This window comes from Pogoniulus pusillus, chromosome 7 (assembly GCF_015220805.1).
Source record: "Pogoniulus pusillus isolate bPogPus1 chromosome 7, bPogPus1.pri, whole genome shotgun sequence".
NCBI lineage: Eukaryota > Metazoa > Chordata > Aves > Piciformes > Lybiidae > Pogoniulus > Pogoniulus pusillus.
Window position 1 is genome coordinate 22,872,847 of NC_087270.1, and position 24,318 is coordinate 22,897,164.

Sequence of the window (24,318 nt, forward strand, 5' to 3'; positions counted from 1 at the left end):
TGCAGCTTGAGTAGTGCTAAAAATCAGAGAAGATTGTGCCCTTCTGCTGCCTGACACTGAAGAATAACTTGAGTGATAATGGAACCAAAGCAGAGAAGTGTGTTCTTCCTTGAGCATTATAGCTTGTTTTATCAGGCTTTCAATTGTGAAGTGGTCTTTTCCTTTCTTTCTTGAACTTGCAGGCAGAAGAAAGAGTTTGCATCAGAATAAGGATATTTTATGCTGGCTCATTAGCCATTTGTAGGGGATATATTATTTACATAGATGTATTCATGGTGGGGAAACACGAAATTGATCATTCTCTCTCCTTTCCTTATGGCAGTCGTTTGTGGGTACTCTTGTGTTAGTGATAGAAGAGGAAAGAAGAAATATTCTCCTGTTTGTCCCTCTGAACAGACTCTTCACCAGCACATTGCAGATTGTCTGCTGGTGGCAGTGATGGATTTGATTCCCAAGATTTGGTGTATAGTGAAGTATGAACAACAATGCAACTTTTACAGAATGGAACCACACAACTGTGTGGGTTAGGAAAGATCTTTAAGATGACCACGGCCGTCTATTTAACTCCACCAAGTCTGGTGCTAAGCTCTGTCCCTCAGCACCATGTCTATGCCTCTTTTCGTTCTTGTTTATTCTTTTGTGCCTGTTTATCTATGTGTTCAAGGCACAACTTAGTAGTGGCTCACTCAGGGGATTGGTAATTGGATATAGAGCCTTTCACCTCTAGGTCAGTTACAGGTCAGTACTGCCTGGGAGTTGCTACCATGTGACAGCTGCTCAGTGGCCTTTTATGAAATGGGTTGGTGGTCTGTGCTGGTTTGCTTTTGAGCAGGTGTCTTCAGCATAGATTAAACTTGAGGGCAACAGTGCAAACTCCATTGTTGGTGGAAAAGAGGAGTCATGCTTGGGTACAATGCTCATAGTTTCTATGAACTTGGGGGAAAACAGAAAAGGCAAGAGGCCAATATACTTGTCTAGATTATCAGCTGGCATAGCTTTGGCATAGATCCATGAAGAGCTACTGTAGTGATTATCACCAGCTGATTAAAGCAGGTCTCACTGTGACTGGACTGCATTAGTAATCTAAAGGTTACTGATGTTGAAGTCATATTTTCATTAACAAAAGACCAAAATGATAAATCCAACTACCTCAGGATTAAAATGGCATTTAAAACAAATCCAAGCTTGCTGAAATTCGGAATAGCACGAAGTCCTCCACCTAGCAATGCCCTGAGAGAACCATACCATTATGGTTAATGCATTTTACTGGTGGTTCCAACTTCTAACAATTTTGTCTCTGTTTCTGCCTAAACTTCCAGGGCGGTAAAGCCAGGCAAGCAATTCTGAACCACTGAGGTGGAGTGATGGTAGAAAGTGAAATCTTCCACCAAGGGAGCTCCTAACACTAGGGGAGCATAAATGTCTTACAACACTTACTTAAGGAGAACTTTTTGCAGTTAAAAAGTAGTTTTAGTGATCTGATAGCATCAAAGAATGTTGCTCAAGAGGAGTCTTGCTCTCATCTGGCAGTATTGAGGAGGCAGCTAAGAGAACTGTTTGCTCTAGACAAAAGTTAATTTCTGTTGCATTGAAATTTTGCTGCTGTGCTTCAGGTTTGAATTCTGCCAGTACTGGGGTAATGACAAAGCACAGGGAGTCTTATTTTGCCATTAAAAAAGGGCTTGAAGTGAAATATTTATAAATCCTCAAAAATCATTCCGTGCTTTCAAGAGGGGGAATGCTCTGTTTGTTGTGGGTGCATCTTGGAAAGAGGTTGAACTTCTTTGAAATGCAGACTTGCTCCTTAATTACAGAGCAGTGACTAGAGGTGCCATTGCTTTAGGCTTAAAAATGATGGAGACAGATGAGTAGCCTCTTCTCAGTAATTGCTTTTCTTCCTAATGTATAGCTTATGCTCTCTTGCTTTAAACCTTTGTCCCTCATATTTTAAGGAGCAGACTAACTGACTAGATCTTGCTGTTCCTTACCTTGAAGGGATGAAAAGGAAAATGAGAAATAAGTAGAAAAGCTTGGAATTACAGAATGAGTGATGAAACAGCACTTTGGGAGAACCAGCCTGGTGTACTGTGTGATCAAGTCTTGTTTTCTGTGCTCCCTTGGCCCATTGTTAATTATTGAAAAGGGTTAGAAGACTTACTTGGTATCTTCAAACAAAAAAGGTCAATTAGAAATGTTCTAACCCTAACCTGAGTGTTGCATTCCTTTAGGAACTTGGACTTTGTAACCTGAGAATTGTTTACCTTGTTTTTCTAAGTCTGACATTATCTACTACTTAAGAATTGTTAGTAACATGAGGATGCAAATACAGCATCTAAAGACAGTTGCATCAAAAAGGATCAATTTCAGTATTTACAAACCTGAAGGAAGCTACCAATTAGGCCAGCCATTAAAAATGGAAGGCAAGCATTGCTTGTGCAAACATGTCTGCTATGTCTAAATTGAATAAACTAAGGTTCTGGAAGAAGGAAGGGTAAGAATTCCAGCTGCCTCCTTTCTTTCTAGCTGAAACTTGGAGGTACAAGGGCATTGCTAAGTGTACCTTACTCAGTCACCCAGAAAAAGACACCATTTGAATACCCTCTCTGAATAGAAGGCACAAAGATAATAGCGACGTCACACGACAGAATGGCTGCTGCCAAATCGCTTTAGCCTTTCTGCGTGATCATCAGGAGCAGCAATCTGTTAACCAGCCCATTCCCTAGTTTTGCTGCAGCAGCATGCTCTGAGATTACTGCTGCACCTTACAAGAGACAAACACTTCTTGAGAGATGGCTTAAAGGGAAGGAGAAGGAAAGAAAACATCAATGCAAGAGATCTCACAGTCCAGAAGAGCCAAATATTGGGAGGTGAAAGGAAGATTAAGGAGAAATTGCCTGTTACAGAACTTCATTAAAGTCATTTATTAGCTTTGTAATGCCTAACAGTCTGCTGGCTCCAGATCTTTTTTTTTCCATACAGGAGGGTGGATAAGGGAGCAGTTCACTTTCATTTGCATTCTTGATCCCTGCTGCTCTGTTTATAGCGTTGATGCTATTCATACAGTCTTTGCAATATTAATTTTTAATTTATGATGCTCATTAGGAGACACTTAAAACAGAACAATTATCATTTATCTTGATATATTATTTACTAAGACTTACTGTCATGACTAGGGACTTGTGATTAGTGGGAGGGGAATAGAAAGCAGCTCCGAAAGGTGCTCAGCTGAAGGAACTGGGGCTTAGGAAGTGGTTGTCACCACTGAAGGCTTGAAGTTCTGATGCCTAAGCAAAAGACTTGCAGCACCTAATCAAAACTCGGGAGGAACCTTCAAAGATGAGCCTGGGACAGTGCTTAATGAACCTGCAGGATAATATTAATGAAACTCACTTGTAAACCACCAGCTCATCAATTATTCATCCTGCTATCATCCTGGTACTTTACTATCTTCCCTTTTCATCTCTCTGTGATTACTTTTTTTTTTTTTTAATTCCCTCTACCCTCATTTTCCTTTGGTGAATTTGCTGACATGTACCCCTGGTAGCACTTCCTCTGTGGGAAACTGTGTTTCTCAAGGCAGCCCACAGTATCCACAGGAACAAGGAGGGTAAATTGTGCTCTTTGAGGCACTTGGAGAAATGTGCCAGATTTTATTAAGCCTTAGTAAACCAGATCACTGCTATGACAGCCCTGGGTAGCCTGATTTGGTAAAGACCTACTGTACTGGAAACTCAGGATCATCTATGCCTACCTTGATTAATCTGTAGTGTTTAAGAAGTTGTTATTACTATTACAGTGCAGCGGAGAGCCACAAGGATGACTGAGGGACTTGAGCACCTCTCCTACAGAGTGAGGCTGAGAGCCCTGGGGCTGCTTGGCCTGGAGAAGAGAAGACTGAGAGGGGATCTTATCCATGTGTATAAATACCTGAGGGGTGGGTATCAAGTGGCTGAGGGCAATCTCTTTTGGGTGGTTAGCAGCAATGAGTCAAGGAGCAACAGCTACAATCTGGAACATAGAAAGTTTCACCTCAACATGAGGAGAAACTTCTTTACAGTGATGGTGACAGAGCCCTGGAGCAGGCTGCCCAGAAAGGTTGTGGATTTTCCCTCTCTGGAGACTTTCAAAACCCATCTGGATGCATTCCTGTGTGAACTACCTTAGGGGATCCTGCTTTGGCAGTGGAGTTGGACTGGATGACCTCTGGAAGTCCCTTCCAACCTCCAAAATTCTGTGATTATCACACACACATATAGAAGTCTATGTGGCAAAGACTCCAAACAGTAGTGTCCTAGTAGGAATACCTAAGAATGCTCTTCCTTTCTCCCCCTGCAGTTCCCCCTCATACAGGTCTCATGAGCAGGCCTGCGTGTAGTCTGTGAGTTCCCAGGTTGCTTATAATATATGCCCCTCCGCAGGAGAGAGGGCAAATTGGATGTTTTGGAGCCTGATAATTGCAGCTCTGCATCTGAAACCAATTGTTGTATTTTTAGCTGTGCTTGTTTTATTTAGCTATTTTTAGACTTCCTGAAAGGGGTATTATTTCTGTTTGACATCAAAGCAGGAACAACAAATTACTTATTTTGTAACCTATTCCCTGGCCATTTGCCTTTCAATTTTTTGAACCATTGCACAAGAGCAGTGGAAGGAACTGTATGCACAAGACCTCAAGGACTGATACCAACAAACACCTCTGAGTTGTATGCACCATTCCCTGCCTCTGTGCTGTGGAAAACCTTGACACTGCAACTAATCTGAAAGGCAACCACTGTATTGATAAACTACATTTTCTAGGGGCAAGGCTAGGAAAGGAGTCATAAATAAAATGGTTTGCTTGTTTGTTGGGGTTTCTTTGGCCTTTTTTTTTTTTTTTTCTTCCACCTTCTGGATTTTGCAACCTTTGTTTGTTTGGAAAACAAACAAAAATCTCCTGATTGGCATTATGGGGAAGCTGATACAAGATCCCATCATGAGTTTTTCAAAGTAGTGCAATGAAGACAGTATAGAATGCTGTAGCTAGTACTTCTAACATGGAGCACTTTTCATCCCCAAGCCAGTTTAAAATGCTTGAAAGATTGATCTCTGCATCACCTCTTCTGAGAGAGGTATGTGAGCATTATCAGCCTCTTTGTTATGTCATATCAGAACTTCGTTAGGCCTTCACTGCAAATGTTGAAGGCATTGGAGGAAGTATTCAGCACACAAATCAATTGCTTAAGTTATTTTGCACCCTGTTGTAGATTTAGATCTTCTGTAGAATGATGATTTCTTCCCCTGCAAGACCACTTCTGACTACTGCCATAAAGAATTGCTGCTGGTTGGAATTAGTCATATGCTAAATCCAAGCAAATTTATCTGACAATATATATTTCTTTTCCTCATTGATTGACAAAGTATTCCCCAAGAATTCACTAACTACCCAAAGGGAGGCTGTAGCCAGGTGGGGGTCTGTCTCTTCTGCCAGGCAACCAGCAACAGAGCAAGAGGACACAGTCTCAGGTTGTGCTGGGGGAGGTCTAGGCTGGATGTTAGGAGGAAGTTTTTCCTGGAGACAGTGATTGGAATGGGCTGCCCAGGGAGGTGGTGGAGTTGCTGTCCCTGGAGGTGCTCAAAAAAAGCCGGGATGAGGCACTTGGTGCCATGGTCTAGTTGACCTGCTCGGGCTGGATGCTAGGTTGGACTGGATGATCTTGGAGTTCTCTTCCAAGCTGGCTGATTCTATAATGCTCATTGTATTATATGGACTCATTTAGGTAGAGTTTTGGAAACCATTAGCATGTTTCTTAGGTGTCAATCCTATGTTTTGATGTGAGAAGAGCACTCAGAACTGTTGCCCATCCCACGTCTGAGTGAGTAGCCTCATGTCAAACTACAACCCCGCACAGGAGCTAGCTCATCCTGAAAGCTTTATAGCTATGTTAGCAGGATGTGCTTTTGGGCTTGCTGTGACAAAGCAGGGGGATGAGTGTCCCTGCAGAATTGTGCTCACGCAGCGCTAAATGGAGTCTTCCTTGTTGTCTGTACAAGCAGGCACCCAGACTTTGAAAAATGAGCATTGGCTTCAAATTATTGAATCATCCTTTTCTCCAGACTTTCAAGACCCTTCTGCATGCATTCCTGTATGACCTGCCCTAGGTGATCCTGCTTTGGTAGAGGGAGAGTTTGACTTGATTTGCAGAGGTTGCTTCCAACCCCTACCATTGTGTGATACTAAGAAACTCTAGACTTTTCTACCCGTTCTAGCTGCTTATACAAGGTTTTATTTATCAGCCCTAAAGAACACTTTTGGGTTAGTCTTACATCTTTCCAACCAAATCCCGCCTTTGCTGCTCTGGTAATTTAATGTTGGAGTTGCAATTTACTATAAACCTTCTTAGCAGGCAGGTAATCAACTTAACTGAGTTTATTGCACAAGCAGCTGTTCAGCAATCCAATTTTTTTTTTTTTTGAACCTGTTATTTGTAGCTGCAGAACAGGATAAATCCACATTGGTTCCAATCTCCACCTGACAAACAATCTAATCTCTGCTACATTCTAATTTTTGATAACTTTTGAGATCTGGGTGGTGCAAACTATGAAGCACATAAACCAAAGAACTTTGAAGTCAGCCACATGCCAGCTTAGTTTCTCTGCTGTTTCACCTGCCCAAGTCCTAACATTTCTGTGGTGTGTTAGGTTGGTTTTATTTTCCTGCTTGGTGGGGGATGAGGATTTACCCACTTTTGATGCTTAACAGAACTGCAGGCGTTCCTCATGTGGTAGGAAGAATCACCCTAAGCCTTTCAAATAAGGCATAGCAACAAGGTGAGATGAGTAGATGTATCCCTCCCGGAGACGGCGTGCATTGTAGACTCTTGCAGTAGCAGTGTCGGAGCTGTTACACCACAGTTGCATTTCTCTAAAGCTTTCTTTGTGGCAACATTCAGCGGTTTTTGGCTTTCAGTGACGCTTGTGAGAGAGGGAACTTGGTAGTGTGCATTGTCACAGGGTAGCGTGGCACAGCTCTTTTAATGCTGGCCTGTTACAGCCTGTGTAAGGTCATGTAACTCTTCTGATTTTTGCCTAGGGATAACTTCCCTTATTTTAACATATTTCCTTTTGTCTGCTTTGGCCAGTAATTGACTTTGTCCTTTTTTTCCATTTATTTCTCTGCCTCCTGCGTGTAGCATCTTCTCCCTGGAGTCTCAGGTTAGAAGTTTTCCCTTTTGTGAAGCCGTGACAGGTGCCTAATTGAATGATGAATGTCCCTTTATTACTCTGTAATTGAACTGCCAGCTTTTTGATTGGTTTGTAGAGATGCTCCACTCCTCATCAAGCACCGCGGGGGGCTCGGGGGCTGGCAGGCTGGGCCTACCCTCCATCTGTCTAATCGCATCTCTCCCCTACTTGGGTTTTGGGTGGGGAGGGGGCTGGAGGGGGAGGCAAGTCATAATAAATTATGCTAATTCGGCGTCGCTGTGACAATAAGAATATCGCATTGTTTGGTGCGTGGCAGCAGCAAAGGCGAGAAGATGTTTTGTTGTGGTGGCTGCCCAGCCTGACAGGCCCTGGATGAAGATTAATGGCCCTCACCTGAGTGACAGAGCAGGGGATTGTGGGGCAGAGAGGGTCATTCATCATACTCTGACAGGTGTCATTCACGCCGACAGCCGCGCCGCCGCTGCCTGCCTAGCGGTTCCATTTTTCTGCCGGTTAAGCAAGGAGTTTAATAACATCCCCAGAATTAAAACTCATTCTTTGTAGCAGGTCTGACAGCTGAAAATAAGAAAATCAATTCTTCACATGTTATAGGCCAGTTAACTGACTAGGGCTTTGGCTTTAATTTAGTCTTTGGGCTGAATTTCAAGCAGGGTGCTTTTGTAAGACATCATTTATTAAAATTTACCAATAGCACTAACTCCACTGTTATTATTGTGGCTGGATTAAAATGCAGCCTTTAATAGTAGATGTCATCTTCATTTGGTGCAAGCTCAAGTGCAGGCGGCTCTGGTGGGGGATATTCTACTTTATCCTCATTAGTGATGTTTATAGCTTCTCTCTTCATTAATATTGATCCCTTAAATTACAGAGCAAAACAAGACAGACACTAATTTGAACCATTTTGTATCGTTAAACTGTTTGGCTTTCTTGGTTTCACTCGTCCTGGTGAGTGGTGAATAAGGTATTAAAGAAATGAAAGAAAAAGGAAGAGACAATACAAACTTCTGGGAGCCTCTTCCTACTCCATGTGGGAAAACCCGGGTTTGCTTTATGGCAAGCTGAGGGTTACCTGCATCTGAAAGGGGGTGGCTAAGCCTGGGAAAGCCTTGGAAGTAGCCCCTGATAACACAGCTCTAAAATAACCACCACTCATGTTTAACAGCTTGGCTGGTGAAGCCAGGATGCAAGTGATTTTTGCCTTTTTCATTTAACTCATTAGAACTGCTGTAACCCAACTGCAGGCTTGACTAGCTGGAAATTCCTCTGTGGAAACATGAACGGAGACAGATTGATATCTGCTTTTTCTAATGTAGGAAGTTTGTGAATCATCAAGGTGATACCACTATGAAAAACACAAGCAGGATCCACTGAAGTGTGAGACCAAGAGTTTTCAGTAGACCTAGAAGCATTATTGCTGTTGTATAAGGCCAGACTGATGCTGTGTCTGCAGCACTGTGTGCATTTCAGGTCAGGGTAAGCAAGAAAGATTAATTTGGTCTGGAACAGGTGCCAAGAAGGGCCTACTAGGGTGATCAGGAGCATGCAGAGCTGTCTTACAAGGAGAGAACAAAGGATCTCAGCTTGTGTGGACTAGCAAAATGAGGGCTGAAGAAGGACTTTGACCACTCTCTGCAAGTACTTCAGAGGAGGTAAACACAGAGCAGTGAAGAGTCTTGATGTTACAACCCAGGGCATTGTTTTCAGTCCTGTGTTCCTATAAAGCATCTGTAATTTCTCTCCATATATGTAATGAGAACAGTCAGAGAAATTGTGTCCATGTACCTCTCAGACTCACCTGAAGCTGCTCAGCGTCACAGGATGTCAGGGGGTTTGAAGGGACCCAAAGAGATCATTGAGTCCAACCCCACTGCCAGAGCAGGACCATACTCTAGCTCAGGTCACAGATGAATGCATCCAGACAGGCATTGAAAGTCTCCAGAGAAGGAAACTCCACAGCATCTCTGAGGAACCTGTTCCAGTGGTCTGTGACCCTTACAGTAAAGAAGTTCCCCCTGGTGTTGAGGTGGAACCTCCTGTGCTGTAGCTTACATCTATTGTTCATTGTCCTATCATAGAAAGCAAGTAAGCAGAGCCTGTTCTCCCACCACCAGCCCTGCCCCCCAGCCCTCAGATATTTATAACAATTTATTAAATCCCCTCTCAGTCTTCTCTCCAGGTGTCTCAGCCTCTCCTCATCAGGCAGTGCTCCACTTACCTAATCATCCTTCTAGCCCTCCATTGGACTTTCTCCAGCAGATCCCTGTCCCTCTTAAATTGGGGAGCCCAAAGCTGAATGCTGTACTCAAGATGAAGTCTCACCAGAGCAGAGGGGGAGGAGAACCTCCCTTGATCTGCTGGACACACTCAATGCACCCCAGGATCCCATTGGCTCTTCTAGCCACAAGGGCACATTGCTGTCCCATGAATGACTCATCCACCAGCACTCAGCACTCCCGGGTCCCTCTCCACAGGGCTGCTCTCCAGCAGATTGCCCCCCAGCTGATGCAGTTCATTATTCCTCTCCAGGTGCAGGATTCTGCACTTGTCCTTGTTGAACCTCATTTGGTTCCTCTGTGCCCAGCTCTCCAGTCTGTTTCACTGGATGGCTGCACAGCATTCAGCTGTATCAGCCAAGCCTCCCAGTTTGGTGTCATCAGCAAACTTGCTGAGCAGACACTCTGTGCCCTCATCAGTGTCATTGATGAAGATGTTGAACAGCACTGGACAGGTTGAGTAGAAGGAACCTGTTAGGTTAGGAATTATCACACTTCAGGAAATAGTTTCTGTTGTAATTGGAGAAAGGAGCATAGGACAGCTGAGTTCCTCCACAGACACCTCATTTAAGTGCCCTGAATTAGATGGGAAAAGTTTGCACACCTCAGTTAAATGTGAGGAGCTCAGCCTTAATTTTGTTTTATAGATAGCACATTACAGTATGCTTCAAGATCTTGTAAATTTTTTTCCTCTGCTCAAGATGAAAGGTTTAATTTTATCCTGTGAAGACAACACTGCTTTGAAAGGGGAAAAAAAAAATGCCTCTCTGTGTGTTACGTTAGCGATCTGTGTTGTGTTAGCATTATGAATGAACTGCATTTAAACAAACAGCGTAGAGGCAAACTGTGTATGTCAGCATGGAAAAGCAATCTGACTGTATACAGAATAACAGAAAAGAACATTTCAAGGTTCTCCATTTAGTCTTGGGTAGTTGTGTATATGTGGTGTTTCTTTCCAGTACAAAAGAGGGCTGAGAAGTGATCACCATCCTGGTTCTGGTTTCACTGCCGGGTCGCGATGCCAGTGCTGTAGGGTGTAAGAGGCTGCAGAGGCTGAACAGGTGCTTGGTGCATACCAAAGAGCTGTGTGTGCTTGCAGGACAAAAATGGCATGAAAACTTTCTGAAGTCCAGTGGCTCAGGATATTTTTAATTTGTAGCTAGGCAGGCAGTGCCCTGCACAAAGAGAAAACGCATTACCATCCTTGGTAAACCTTTGCCTTTTCACTGTCCACCTACCAGCAATAATTGAGGGGGAAGGAAGGATTAGAGTTTTGCTTTAATTTGCTGTAATTTCCACCAGCTACAGCTTAGTGCACACCAAGTTCTCTCAAGCAGATTATGTGGTCCTGCTCTGGCAGGGGGCTTGGAGTTGATGATCTTCTTGGGTCCCTTCCAACCCCTAATATCCTGTGATCCTGTGAACTCATTCACAAATGGGGTCACAGAATCATAGAATGGTAGGGGTTGCAAAACATTTCCAGAGATCAAATCCTACTCCCCTGCCAAAGCAGGATGACCTAGGGCAGGTCACACAGGAACACATCCAGGCAGGTCTTACAAGTCTCTAGAAAAGAAGACTCCACAACCTCTCTGGTCAGCGTGTTCCAAGGCTCTGTCACCCTCACAGTAAAGAAGTTTTTCCTTGCATTGAGATGGAACTTCCTGTGTTGCAATTCATATCCATTGCCCCTTGTCCTATCATAGGTCACCACTGAAAAGAGACTGGCACCTTCTTGGTGCACAGCCTTCAGGTATTCATAAACAGTCATAAGATCTCTCAGTCTTCTCTTTTCCAGAGTAAACATCCCCTATTGTCTCAGCCTTTCCTCATAAGGTGTGTTCCAGGCCTTTCATCATCCTTGTAGCCATCTGCTGGACATTCTGGCATATCCTTGTCCCTGCTGAGCTGGGGAGCCCAGAATTGGACACAGTTCTCTACATGTGGCCTTACCAGGGCAGAGAAGGTGGGGAGGAGAACATCTCTTTGCCTGCTGGTCACAGTCTTCTTAATGCACCCCAGGATTCCATTGGCCTTCTTGGCCACAATGGCACGGTCCTCTCGTGTTCCTGCAGATTAGAGCAGGATTTTTTTCACTTGAAGAATTAAATATTAAAATGTCTTGGGACAGTCTCTGTCTTCACAAGAAAAGTACTGTGTGGATAATGCTGTTTCTGCATATTGGGGATGCAGAAATGTTGCTGACCATGAGTCAGATATAGTGATGCGTTGGAGACCTCTCTACACACAAAAACAAAATAGCCCTTGCTTTCTATTTGTTTCCAGTTTCAAACTGGACTACAAGAGAAGGATCAGCACTGTAGTTTTACTGACATCGTAAATTGGTGATGTAGAAGTGCTTGAGAGAGTCCAGCACAGAGCCACAAAGATCATAGAATCATAGAATCAACCAGGTTGGAAGAGACCTCCAAGATCATCCAGTCCAACCTAGCACCCAGCCCTATCCAGTCAACTAGACCATGGCACTAAGTGCCTCATCCAGGCTTTTCTTGAAGACCTCCAGGGACGGTGCCTCCACCACCTCCCTGGGCAGCCCATTCCAATGCCAATCACTCTCTCTGCCAACAACTTGCTCCTAACATCCAGCCTATACTTTCCCCAGCACAACCTGAGGCTGGCCCCCCTTGTTCTATTGCTGGTTGCCTGGGAGAAGAGGCCAACTCCCACCTGGCTACTTATCTCTCTTATGAGGAGAGCCTGAGGGAGCTGGAGCTCTTTAGCTTGAAGAGGAGGAGACTGAGAGATTACCTCATCAATGTTTATAAATATGTAAAGGATGAATGCTAGGAGGCTGGAGCCAGGCTCTGCTGCATGATGCCTGATGACAGGACAAGGGGCAGTATGTGGAAACTGAAAGATACGAAATTTCATTCAAACATAAGGAGGGTTTTTTTTTCCCTGTGAAGGTGACAGATCATTGGAACAGGCTGCCCAGGGGAGTTGTGGAGTCTCCCTCTCTGGAGATATTCAAAACCCACCTGGACACATTCCTGTGTGATCTGGTATAGGTGATCCTGCTCTGGCAGGGTGGTTGGACTGGATGAGCTTCCAGCCCCTGACATTCTGTGATTCTATGTTTCTGTGAAATGACAAGCTTTGGATACTTCCTGCAAGCTGCAGGTGAGCATAGGATATGATGTTAACAGGAGAGAGGTGGGAAAATCAGTGCTGGGAGTAGGTGACTCCTATTGGCCCAACAGGTTTTGTCAAAATCTGACTGTTCTGCTTAATTTAACACCAAGAAAATAACAATGTTTAGAACTTGCTATGCAGCATCATCAAGTAGGACAGGGTGCCTAATTCCAGTTTAGGAAGTGCTGACACTGGTGAATTGTGAGGCAGAGCTGAAATTAGCACCCTGTTCTGCGCTCCCTCAGACAAGCTGGCCTAGTTCTCTTAAGGCATAAGAATGTATTAACCAGTGCAAATAAAAATAGTAAAGGAAGTACTAAAGTAGTTTCTGCCTAGCTGACAGCATTTCCTCTTCTAATCATTGTCATTAAGCTGCTTCTTTAAGCGTCATTTTTGTTTTTCCCCACTGTGAGTCCTGGCACCTTGTGCGTTGTGCCTTTGGTCTGGCTAACAACATCCAGAGGAAAATCCTTAACAACGTTTTGGCTTTTGAGTGGATTCTTATTGCATTACTTTAACCAAATGAAATGGGTTTCTAGAGCTTGGCCAGGTACCTAGCTTAGCATGGAGGTTTTGCTGACTCTTGGAAAGGTTTGATGAGCAGAGTATATGAAATGTCTCAAGCATTTCAAGTGAAAGTTGTCTTTTCTCCCAGTTTCCCATGAGGTCACTAATCTGTCCAGGAAGAAACTCTTACTACCCATGCCTAGATGCCAGAATGGAAAACCTTACCCATTTTAGACTTTTGAAATCTATCTTGTACTATGCCTACTGCCATGCCATGCAAGAATCACAGAATTAACCAGGTTGGAAAAGACCTTCAAGATCATCGAGTCCAACCTAGCACCCAGCCCTGTCCAATCAACTAGATCGTGGCACTAAGTGCCTCATCCAGTCTTTTCTTGAACACCTCTTGACTCCACCACCTCCCTGGGCAGCCCATTCCATTGCAAATCACTCTTGCTGTGAAGAACTTCTCCCTAACCTCCAGCCTAAACTTGCCGTGGCACAGATTGAGGCTGTGTCCTGTTGTTCTGTCACTGGGTGCCTTGGGAGAAGAGATCAATCCCACCTGGCTACATCCTCTTTTCAGGTAGTTGTAGAGAGCAATAATGTCTCCCCTGAGCTTCCTTTTCTCCAGGCTGAACCAGGATGTCCTGATCCTTCTAAAATCAGCAGTCACCTAACTTAGCTGTATGGACTAATTTTTAGGTTTACCATTTGGTACTGATCCTTGTGTCAGCTGTTTTCTGGTTGTAGAAGGGCATTCAGTTTTTAAGTGAGAGATGCTTTGTCCAAGAGAGCTTTAGATGCATTGTCACTGATGAAAGTGAAAAGTTTGACATGAACATAGCTCTTGAAGCAACAAGAGCACGACTTAGAGGAGGTTATACAGGCAATGTGATTGTAACAGGCTCAATTACAGTAGGAGTTAATTTGATAGGGATCAGAGACCTACACTATAGCCAATTAGTAGGATGGAACTGGAGTACACACAACAAAAGGGCTCGATAATAATCAAAGTGCTTAGGAACAGAAGCCAAATGAAAATGAAATAAAAGGCTGTGATCCAAAAATCTATGGCCATGAGAACATGGGACAGCCTCCAAATGGACGATTATGACGTTTATCACAAGGTACATTGGGTCAAAATACCCATTAAGGTTGCTACAGAAATGTCATAAACAGGAAACTGCACAAAGGGGAAAAAAAGTGATTTGGAAAAGGAGGCAAAAGTTAATCTAATTTGGTATCATTTCTGTTGGATCTACAAAGGCAACATGAAGGCTTACTCCTCCTGCATAACTTTCTGACCATAACTGAGGAGTCCATCAGGGGTTTCGTACTGGGACCAGTACTATTCAATATATTAATCAATGACCTGGACGAGGGAACTGAGTGTACTGCCAGCAGGTTTGCTGATGACACAGAACTGGGAGGGGTGGTTGGCATCACCTCAGGCTGTGCTGCCATTCAGCCAGACCCCGACAGGCTGGAGAGTTGGGCAGGGAGAAGGGCAGGTACTTGACCCCAAATATAGGCACTGCACAGCAGTGTCACCTTGCAGGTAGATGCAGCTTTGAGGAGTAGCTGCCTAAAATAAGGTGGATGCCTTAAGGTGTAAAGCTGTAGTGTGGCTTCAGCAAGCTGCAGAAAATGTTGCTGGAATCTTACTGAGTTATGACAGCAAGGAAGGAGCTGCAGTAACTAATGTAAACCAGGTCAGTGACACAGGCAGTTAGTTGATCCTTGTGGAAAGTGGCCTAATGGCAGAGGTGCACAGCATCACAGAATGGTTCAGGCTGGAAGGGACCTTCCAAGGTCATCTAGTCAACCCCCTTTGCAGTCAGCAGGGCCATCCTCATCTAGACCAGGTTGCCCAGAGCCTCACCTTGAATATCAGTTAGATGATGCACCAGGGAGGCCCTTAGGAAAGCTGATTCTCTGCTAAAGAGCGATGCTCCACATGTCTTGCTGCAGAAGGAAGGAAAATGACATTGCAAGAAGAAATAGCAAGAGGCAGGCCCCCACCACGTTGGGATTAATGATTCTGAGGGTGTCCGAAAGAGCTGGATCAAAGAAAGTGCCTTTGAGATCCTGCTGAGGAACCCCATGTGCTGCACATTGGAACCATGCTAATAGATTCATTTAAGGCCTGGAAAGACTCTTATGATTATCGCTGCTGTAATATAAACCAGGCAGCCTTATCTTTTAATTTTGCATTAAGCTGCTAATGTCTATTATATAAATGTACCAGATGCTTACACTAAGAAGTTTTCTTCCTAAAAGATTTCAAATTGTGAAGAATCAACCCTCTACCATCTCTTTCCTGCTGAAAGCTTTTCCTTTGTTAGTTACTGATTTCATCCTGTGTGGCTACCAATTATTTCATTTCTTGTGGATGTACCTGGACCTCTGCAGTACCTGAAGGGAGCCTATGAGAAAACCAGGGAAGGACTTTTTACAAGGGCTTGTAGTGATAGGATGAAGGGCAATGGCTTTCAGCTGGAGGAGGACAGATTTAGGCTGGGGATGAGAAAGAAATTCTTTACAGAGAAGGTGGTGAGACACTGGAACAGGTTGCCCAGGGGGGGTTTGGATGCCTCCTTCCTGGAAGAGGCAGGTTGAACAAGGCCTTGAGCAACCTGGTCTGGTGCAAAGTGTCCTATGCATCTAGTTGGAACTAGATGAACTTTAAAGGTGGTGTTTTTTTGTGATTGAGGTGCTTGCTAGATAACATTGTGGTATGATTAAGAAATAAACTCAAAAGTTTCCCATGAATGTTCTTCTACAGTTAATTTATGTAACAAAGTGAGCTGAATTGATACAATAAATGTACTTCTGAGGGTGAGCAGTGTGGGACATAGGTAAAACTAATTATGTGGCTCAAAATTGGCCCAGAGACAAAGTGTAAAAATAAACGTAATCACAAGGGAAAGGTAATTCCAATTAAATTGTGCCCCCCCAAAAAAGTAAATTAATTTTCTTTTTGTATTTAAAAACAAGAAAAAAATGTCCAAGTAAAAAGCCTTGGGGGAGGCCATTAAAATGTAACTAAGTAAGCTGAGGAAGAACTTAAGAAGCAAAGGTGGGAATCTGTAGTCCCAGTTGCAGCAGGATCTGGTTAATTCAAAATCTTTGGGACTGTACTCTCAAATGAGTGAAAATATATAGAATTGTTTCACTTGGAAAAGGCCTCTGAGATTATAGAGTCCGACTGTCAACCTAAGACCACCATGGCCATTAAACCATGTCTCAAAATGCCAATATCCAACCTAAAACTCCCTTGGAACAGTCCATTTCCCCTCTTTCTATTATCTGATTCTAGAGAGAAGAGTCTGAACCCCACCTCATTCCAACCTCCTTTCAAGGAGTTGCAGAGAGCAGTGAGGTTTCCCTTCAGGTTTCTCTTCTCCAGACTAAACAACTCCAAGATCCCTCAGCAGTGTTGCGGAGGGGGATTCTCAATACCTACACCTATTTGGCGGAGGAGAGAAATTATTTGGGGTGATATAAATTTTATATAAAGATATATATTTATTAAATTCAATATTTGAACTCTCGCCACCCCCAACCACTGTATATTAATATTCAGTTCAGCACACGGTTATGAAAACAATTTAGGATAAAATATGTACAGGGAATTTGTTCTTTAACTAGCAAACATTCAAACTATAAACAGAGAGAGGGGTTTTCCCCACGGCTTAATGCCGTTTAGGATCTTTATGCTATTTGGGCAGCAGAGCGGGCTGAAACTCTTTCTGCTCTATGGCAGAGGCAACAGATATTACAGAGGTATTAAAGCTTTTACTCATAACTCTTGTCAGTTATTAATCACCCTCCAGGGCTGTGTCACATCCTGTGCCTAATGTCCAGACTTCAGGGTCTCTGCCTGTGGACTCTTTGAGGCTGGAATCTTCCCAGCTTGAGGGGAGATGATAAATCTTCCCACTTTCTGGGGACATAGGTTTTCCTCTAACCTTTCCTCCTGGCAAGGGATAATCTCTGCCTTGGTGCTGCTGGCTTCTTCTGGATGCTGTGTCCAGGGATTATCAGATGGCAGGACTTCAGGAGCAGGAGGAGAATATCGGTGCTGCCTCTGGCACGGTTCTTCACCACTTCAGGCTGTGTGTGCGGCTGCTAGGAGTCTGAGCTCTGTAGGTAAATCAATGCAGGATATGGTCCAGAAAGCAATATAGTGTGCAGATGTGCACAGCTGGCTTAGGAGGCTATAAGCTCCTTATATATGTATGTGCAGGCTTAAATGAGCTCTGCATTTAAGGTACGCAGGCAGGTAAGCTGTGAATGAATCAAAGCATGAGGTCTGAGCCTCTGAGCATTGGAGCTATGCAATGGTGACCAAGCGTGGGGGTCTGAGCGCTGCAAGTGTGGTCTGAGCTGAGCTGCGGGTAGGGTCAGAGCAGCTGCGGGTAGGGTCAAAGCACATTGTTTACCTGTGCACCCCTATTTATTGACTGTGGGCCGAGATTAATGGCCTCTTTGGCCACTAGAATGACCAATCAGTTTGGCAGTCAACCAAACCTTACCATAGTAGACAGAAGGCTCTTGCCTGGACTTTCCTAAATATGGGGATCACATGGATTTGCCCCAGGAAGACACGAGCTGGGTGTGTGTGGGCTTACACAACTTGTTTACAACCAGGGGTCCTGGCAGAAAAACATGTCCAGGCAAGGCATAAATAAGCCTCTTTTCGGGCCTACAGGCCTTCCATGACAAGCAGCTCCTCACAAGACCTGTTCAGACCCTTCAGCAGCTTTATTGCCTTTCTCTGGAACCCCTCCAGCACCTAAACTTCTCTTCTTTATCAAGAGGCTCAAAACTGAACCCAGTATTAGAGGTGCAGCCTCACCAGTGTCAAATACAGGGACACAATAACTTCCCCGCTCCTTTTGGCCACACTGTTACTGATCCAGGACAAGATGCTGTTTGCAGCTACAATGCAGTGCTTCCTTCCATACAGTCACAAGCGTTGCTTTGAAGACCTGTTTTTCCCTTTCACAGCATAGGAGTGTTTCGGTATAGGAAACAAGGCAATTGGTGGTATGTAAACTAATGCTTTAAAACATCAGAACTAGACCCAAGTAGTCTCTAGAGATTACAGAAAATTACTCTTAGAGCTGTCCAGATATTTGTTGATGGTAGTAAAAGTGGTAAACCCATCTAATACATGCATCTCAAGTGTTGTAAGTGATACTGCTTCTAGACTTAGCTGTGGCACCAGTAAATATCATACTGTCTTAACCCAGCAGAAGCAACAAATGCAAGGCTGCTTAGAGACTGAATCATAGAATTACAGTGGTTGGAAGGAACCTCTGGAGGGTGAGTCCAGCCTCCCTGACGAAGCAGTGCTGCCTAGGCCAGGTCACACAGGAATGCATCTAGATGAGTCTCTAGAGAAAGAGACTCCACAACCTGTTTGGGCAGCCTGGTCAAATGCTCCATCATCCTTACAGTAAAGAAGTTGTGTGTCATGTTGAGGTGGAACTTGTGTGTTCCAGTTTGCATCCATTGCCCATTGTTCTATCACAGGACACCACTGAAAGAGCCTAGCACCTTCTTGTCACCCACTCTTCAGATATTTATAAACATTAATAAGATCTCCCCCTCAGTCTTCTCTTTTTCAGAGAAAACAACTCCAGCTTTCTTAGGCTTTCCTCATAAAAGAAATGTTCCAGTCCCTTAATTATTCTTGCAGCCCACTGTGGGACAATCTCTAGTATATCCATCTCTCTTGGGCTGAGGACCTAGAGCTGGACACAATACCCAGCCTGTGGTCTCACCAGGGCACAACAGGAATCAAAGGTGCTTATATACAAGGCAAAACAATAGATATCACCTGCTGAAACCGTTCTTGTGTTGTCTTATGACACTCTCTTTTATAGCTGACTTCTGCATTGATGACACTATACCTGTTGTGCCTTGCATTTTTGGTGGTGCTGCACTTCCATTACCTTATTTGTGTATTTTTTAATAAACATTCGTATGAGCTACTTGTTGAACTTCTTATTTATAATGTACCATAGGAGAGAATTTCTTGGCTTCCTTCCTGGGCTGACTTCAAGGTTTTCTACATAAAAGCTGACATGATTGTAAATGTTCTGTGCAGCCTGTGTGTTAGAAAGTCCGTCTAAACCCTGAAAGCATGAACTGTTTAAAGCTTTAGATCCAGCTGTCTGAAACTTAAGAACTAAGAGAGAAACATTATTTCTAAAACCTGGCAGTCTGAAGTTGTGGAGCATTGTCACTAGAGAGTGACCACAAGAGAACCTGCAGGTGCTCTCCTGTGCCAATTGGTATGCACAGCTTGCAGGGATGTGGCAGCCCTTCTCAGGGGTACAGGTGCTTCTGCCATCCCGACAAATAATTATTAGCAGGAGGGAAATAATACAACAGCCTGGCACTCAAATAGTTTTCTTATCTGAAAATAGGCAAGTGCAGTTTGCAAAGCACCTCTTGAAAATGACATTGAGACAGTGATTTCTGCAGCAGTTGGCATCACATCCATAGTTAGAGCTCTTCCTTGTTCTCACTTTACACTTTTCTTGGCTTGCTGTCAGAAGTCTCCTCTGTCTGATTTTCTTCTTTCACATACTGTAGTGTCTGTGTTTACTACAGATGTGGGAAGCAGTGGTTAAAGCCTTCCCTCCCCCCACTCCCCTTTTTCGTCTATCTTCACATAATGATGCCATTATCTTTTGGCAGCAGGGTTGGATAGCATTAGATATCTCCATTCATTCAGCACATCAGTCAACCCAGTCAAAGAATATATTAGATAGAATCACAACTTTATCTGTCCAATACATAATATACCAATGTAGCACAAGAAGGACTGCTCAAATTGATTGAATTGGGTTTTCCTACAGCAGTGCTTTGTGTAGAGCGGGAAATATACTGTATCAAACAATCTACAGGAGCAGCAACTCTGGTGTGACTAATCACAGCAATACTAATACTGAATAATCTCAGGAAACTTGAACAGAAGGATCAATGTTCCACTTGCTTCATATAAATGCCCTATATTCTAGAAGCCAGCAGATAGAGGTTAGGTGCTGCTACATTTAGAGCTTAGCATGTATGGTACAGGTGGGGTGTTTCAAATAACCTCAGATTTTCCAAGTGTCCTTAGATCTAAGTGACTAAAATCCATTAACACAGGTGTCAGCCACTTCAAAATAAATACACATATAGAAGGCTTCTGCCTGTTTTGCAGTGTTCCATCAGCAACAATCTCTGCATAGATTTTTCCATTCAGAGCTTCTTGCATCTAACCCTTTTACACAGCAAGTTAGTCACCCGGGCCAGCCACACAGGACAGTGTTTGAAGGCTCCATGGTGATGAGAGATTGTCAACATTAGCCTTCAGGGGGCAAAAAAAACCGTCATGGCAATGATGCCCAGTGGAGCATGATGTGGGAGTTTCTGCTAGGGAAAGCTTTCAATTGAAGAGAGCGCATTTGAGTTTCCTCTCATGATCTGCAATAAAGGGTTTGCACAGTTTCCTTTTCTGGGTCCAGCTGGCTTTTAAGGCACCTTTGCTCAAACAGGAGGGAAGATGAGCTCTAGAGATTTGCTCCCTTGAGGGAGTTGGTGTTTGGCACAGAAAGAGAAGAGGGTGAACAGAAGTGACTTGAAGAGCATTTTTTCAGCTTCCAAATGCCTTTCTCACTTATGCTTTGAGTGCAGTTTGAGCAGTTAGGGATAGGTCATTTCCATTCACAGACCCCAGCTGTTTAGTGGGGGAAATGGTATAGGAAATGGCTTGGGTCTTAGAATTTCATTGCTGAAAGAGTTATTTGGCATTGGAGTGGCTTGCCCAGGGCAGTGGTGGAGTCTCCATCCCTGGAAGTATCGAAGAGCAGTGTAGATGTACTGCTTGGGGAAGTGCTTTAGTCAAGGACTTGTCAGTATTAGGCTAATGATTGGGCTCAATGACCTTGAAGGTCTTTTGCAATCTAGGCAATTCTGTGATTGGCAGTTATTTGGGTTTTTTTTGGTGGGTTGATTTGCTTTGTGTTGGTTGGTTGGTTTGTTTGGGGTGGGGGGTTTTGTTAGTTTTGGTTTGGGTTTTGTCAGCTTTGCTGTTGAATAGTTTTTCTTTTTGTGGTATTCTTTTATGTTTTGTCTGGTTGGTGTTTTTTTGGTTGGTTGGTTTGTTTGTTTGTTTCTCTTTAAGCTCTAAGTAAAGCTACCACCCAAATAATGCTAATTCCTCTTCAGCTTCAATTCTGAGGTTGCTTCAGTTTTCCCGTACTGGCTTCTCTCAATAGCTGTGCCGAGTCAGTGTTGCAGTGGGGCCTGTCTGTTACTTTGCTCTGTTCCCCTTTCAGTCATGCTAAAAATCATACCCATACAACTTTTTGATTTAGATTTCCTGTCTCAAGAAAGAGGAAATTATTTATAATCAGAGGGGACTGGGTTTTCATCGCTACGGATTGATGCATGTTTTAGAGCGTTCACCTTTAAGGTATCCAGAATACAATCTGCTTGATCCTCTGTGGCTTGTAAATTTCTAGAGTTGGGCTTCTTTGTTCTTCTTGTCTGCTGAGGGAAGCTTTATGATCACTATTACATTATCCTGTCTGCAGCACTGCGGAACTGGGACCCTCCTTCCTATAGGGAAGCCTTTGCTATACTTTCATACCAATAAAGTGATTCTTAGACCAGGGTTCATCCCTAATAAGCAACTTGAGAATTGCACCTGAACTAAGAAATATTTTTCCCCTCTGTGTGCCCTATGCTTCAGAATATCAAGGAACCTACATGCTTTGAATCTAAGACAGAGCTTACAGTCTAACAGCTTTTTTTATCACCTTCCATCAAGCAAAAAAGCCTCCAGGTGGATTAAGCTGTGTGTGTAAGAAGCTTACAAGGTAGCAGGTGTCAAGTCCCAGTAAAGGTCATTCCATTAGGGCTATTCTCTTCTCAGACACAGCTTTCCTTGTGGACTTCTGTAAAACTGCCACTGAGACATTGGTACACTGCTTTTCAGAGCAGAGATGTTCAGCAAAATGCTGAAGCGTGCGCAGCGTATTTGCCCAGGGATTTTAGGCTAAAGTTTAGCTTTTTAGAGTGTGGCCTAGATAAAATACAGTGGCATGGCTACAGACTGGTAGCAGGGTGGGAAAAATGCCTTCCCAGTTTCCAGTACAGCCATCCAAGAAAAGTCCAGATTAGATAGACAAGGTGTTGACAGCATACCATAGAAGAAGAAGTTGTTAAAAACAATTAAAAATCCAAACCCTTATGGCATTATGATTGAAAGCCTGGAATGAACTTGAAACACACTTGATCCACCCCAGTGTCTATTGTTACTAGATCAAAGGAGAAAGACTTGCTATAAAAATGAGAAAAAATCATATGACAGCTCATTCTGCCAGGCATTTCAAGGCATGAGCAGACAGCATTCACTCGACACTCTGGGATCGTATTTCTGATTGTATCTTCACAAGATCTGAAGCAGAATTTCCTCTTTTTTTCTCATGTCTTTTTGGTTTTTTTTCTGTTTCAGTGGGAACGAGGTAACAGGAGGAGCTCTGGCCATAGGCATGCACCTTTCTTGCCCAGACTGCGCCACATAGCAGTGGCCCAAACTGTAGGGCCTGTGGGGGGTGAGCAGGAGGTGAAGGGTAGAAGAGGCCAGCAGAGTGTGGTGACACTTTCAACACTTGATGGAAAATGACAGAACTGGAGAATTGTTTTGGTTGGAAAAGACCCCCCAAGATCAAGTCCAACCATTGACCCAATACCACCAAGGCTGTTAAACCATGGATGTTTTTTTTATAGCCTCTAGGGATGGTGATTCCACCATCTTCCAGGGTAGCTAACACCCGACTACTCTTTCAGTAAAGAAATTAAGAAAATTTTCCTAATACCCAAGCCAAACCTCCTTTGGCAGGCTCTCAGACTATTTAATCTCTTTCTATCACCAAATTCTAGAGAGAAGAGATTGATCCCCACCTCACTCTGACTTCCTTTGAGGGAGTTGTAGAGAGCAATGAAGTCTCCCCTCAGACTCCTCTTCTCCAGGCTAAATAAACCCTTCTCCCTTACCCAGTCCTCACTAGCCCTGTTCTCCAGACCTTTCTTCAGCTTTGTTGCCCTTCTCTGGACCTGCTCCTGCATTTCAATCTCTTTCTTGTAGTGAAGGCCCAAAACTGAACCCAGTATTCAAGGTATAACCTCACCATCGCTGATTGCAAGGGCTGTAGCTGAGATCGTGGGGGAGGAACGATTTGGGAAGCTTAGTCAAACTTGTGCTGTTTCAAAGTATGACATCTTGTATTCCTACTTAAAATTTAAAGCTGAAAAGTGACTGGCAGCAGCCAGCCAGCCCTCAGAAAACAGACCTGATCTCATAGGCTCCAAACTGAACCACAGGAAAGAAATGGTGAGAAATCTGATCAGATGAGCACAAATAACAAATAGTTCAGAGTTTTAAAGTGGCTGTGAAAGAGGAAGCCTGCCAACCCATGATGAAAGTTAAAGGCACTGCAGAGAAGTCAAATAATTTTGCAGCTTCTGTCTTCAAATATATTGAGCAAGCATCTACTTTTCAGCCAGTAAAGATGAGCCATTTATTGACTGACATATCAATAGAAGAAATGTTACAATCAGCTGATAAATCAAAGGGAAGAACATCTCCAGAAATTATATAGCTAAGAGATGTGAGGGATCTTAAAATACAGTGGTTGAACATGCCCAGTGGCAGGACAAGGGGCAATGGGTGGAAATTGAGGCATAGGGAGTGCCATGAAAACACGAGGAGGAACAGAACACTGGAACAGGCTGCCTGGGAGGGTTGTGGAGACTCCCTCTCTGGAGGTATTCAAGATCTGCTTCAATGTTTTCCTGTGTAATTTGTTACAGATGATCTTGCTCTGAAGGGAGGTTGGACTGGGTGAGCTTTTGGGGTCCCTTGCAACCCCTGACATTCTGTGATTCTGTGAACCACTGTGGGGGAGAAGGCAGTCTTTGCTAAAGTAATCTGTTATACCAGAAGGCAAATCTTAGTGCAGGATTATCTATAAGCAGAGATTCAGGGAATTTCATGGCAATAAGCATTGATTTTGGTACCTGAGAAATTGGTTGAACTATCACTTAAGACTGCGTTATACAAAATAGAGACTGTCCCGATGCCAGCTTTGGTTGGCATAGTTTCTGCAGATTTAAT

The 24,318-nt window shown here is 43.7% G+C and overlaps 1 long non-coding RNA gene across 11 annotated transcripts in view; it reads left to right on the top strand.

Moving 5' to 3' along the window:
- The window catches only part of LOC135176828 (uncharacterized), a 269,659-nt gene that overhangs the window by 34,964 nt on the left and 210,377 nt on the right, over positions 1-24,318 (top strand). Inside the window, exon 3 of one of the 11 annotated variants that reach the window (XR_010302841.1) lies at positions 2,735-3,064. The exons of the other annotated variants lie outside the window; for them this stretch is intronic. This is a non-coding gene — a long non-coding RNA (uncharacterized LOC135176828). Of the gene's footprint in view, positions 1-2,734; positions 3,065-24,318 lie in introns of those variants that run through there. 11 annotated transcript variants of the gene reach the window in all.